Genomic DNA, 2,223 nt, shown 5'->3' on the forward strand with positions numbered 1-2,223 from the left:
CTTTCCAACTCTCAGATGGCAGCTAGCAGGATGGCCAAAATAAGTGAGGCTGTGTTGTTCCCAGACCAGAAACTGATGACAGCATTACAAGTATAGTTTATTATACTTGCAGGCATATAGAGAAGATGTGGAAACTCCTGCAATTACTAAATGTGAACTAGTGAGAGATTTCTACTAATTTCTACTCTTTGCACAGTTTTCATGCTGCTGCTTAGCACAAATACCTTGGGGTACCAGCATGTATTTCCCATAGGCAGGGGAAAGTCCTGAAAGGTGCCCCAAACAAGTGCTCTGCATATGGCACTTTTGGAGGTATATTATGCTCTATTTTTAATGTTAGTGTGTTGCAGGTGTCTAATTATTTGCTCTGGTCTGCTGCTGATAGCACAGGAGATGCTGTTTTTCCCAGGGATTTGGCAGGTTATTTGACCCAATCTTTATGGCAGAAATAATATCCAAAGTTGTCTCAGCCTCAGGACAGTTCTTAGGAGTTTGCTTTCCCTTCTGCTACCTTAAAGCAAAAAGATGATATATAAAATTTTGCTAGGCATCTTGTTTCTACTAGGAGGCGCTCTCTGACCTGGGATTGGAATGGCCTCTCCACCTGCTTTCAGATGCATCAGTTTGTGTTATCCTCACAGTGCTGTTTGTGGCTAGGTTAAAACACCTCACAGCCCAGGGAACCACGCTGTGCCTGTGACTCAAATGCTGAGGCTGTTCCCTCTTCCCAGTTTAGGAAGGTGCTGTTTGTCAAGATGTCACCGAAAACCGTGATAAAAACTTACCGACACCAATGTGCTGTAGATAAGCAGACACTTCTTTATTAATGGCCGGGTGCGCAGGGGAGTCATCTCACCAACAACGCACACCAAGCACCAAAATTAGACATCTTATATAGAACTTGCTCATACATATTCATTAAGTATTCATGCATAAACATATAATTTCTTGGAAATCATCCACATACTCTCCTCCTATTTCCGATTATGCGCAGTGAAAGCTAGAAATGTCTAGAAAAGGGTCTGGGGTGTAATACGAGTAGGTGGTCCATGAGTTGGGGGTCGCGATCTCCCCCTGCTGGAATTACCTTCTGCTTAAGTTCACGGTTTCTTGGCAGGTACTCGCAAGCTGTTACAGTTGGTTTTCCTCAGTTCCCATTAATCCTAGACCTTGACAGCACATGCATTCTTCTAGTTCTATGTATTCCTCTTAAATCAGTTTATAAATCAAATTGTGTTTGTTATCTAGGTTCCAAACACTCCTACTAGTTAATTTTGACCGATCCCTTCGGCCTTGGTATGGGGCTGTGCAGGGGATTTTAGAGTAGCATTCGGTTGCTGGTATAAAGTGCAATAAATGTGAACAAATAATTTCTACTAAAATATCTCTTAATTCTATATTCGTATTAAAATCAAACATCATTTAATTTCAGCTGATAGCAAAATCAGTAACAAAGACTCCAAATGTATAGGTAATTTGGTGGCTCATCTCTGTTGTTTGCAGAAGTAAGTGCAAGAGGCAAAGGCATTCTGTAAATTTAAGATCGACATGTCAGCAGAATGAAGTCCAGTAATGAATTACCCAACCTGTAGCGAGGTGGTGGTTTTTTGGTTTTTTTTTTTTTGTTGTTCTTTTAGCTTAAAGGTTACTTACTGCATACACACTAGATTTCAATAATTTGCAAAAGCTTTTTTCTTCTTTGTGTGTGGGGGACAAATGCTCGTAGTTGTCCCATTCTCAGTGAGATTCCTGCATGTGGTTTTTGCTGGCTTTGAGCCTTAGTGTGAAAAATGTCCAGACCATTTCCAGATTCAAGAAGTATCTGTAGCTACAGTTTATGGTTTATCCACCATACAGTTAGATTTATTTGAGATTATTTGGTTTTATATGACTCATACTTGGTATTTTTTATTGATGCATTGTGTTTCTTGTGGTATGTATGTAAACCAATGGATAGTAGTTTCTGGAAGGCTGTGCAGTGATCGGAAAGGTGATGGTAGTCCAACAAGGACCCTGTTAGACCTCTGGATTCTTGCTCCTGGCCACACTACAGAGTGGGTTAGCTCCCCCCAGTTGCTTTTGTGATTTGCCTCCTTCCTCCAGTATCCTCAGCCCCACTTCCCTCCAGAGAGAGACTAGGTGGACAGCGAAGGCTTTTTTATTGACAGGTCAGAGCATGGCTCAGTTTTGCAGTCCTACATAGTGGCTGTCCCATGGAGTCCC

Source organism: Athene noctua, chromosome 1, assembly GCF_965140245.1.
Source record: "Athene noctua chromosome 1, bAthNoc1.hap1.1, whole genome shotgun sequence".
NCBI classification, from domain to species: domain Eukaryota; kingdom Metazoa; phylum Chordata; class Aves; order Strigiformes; family Strigidae; genus Athene; species Athene noctua.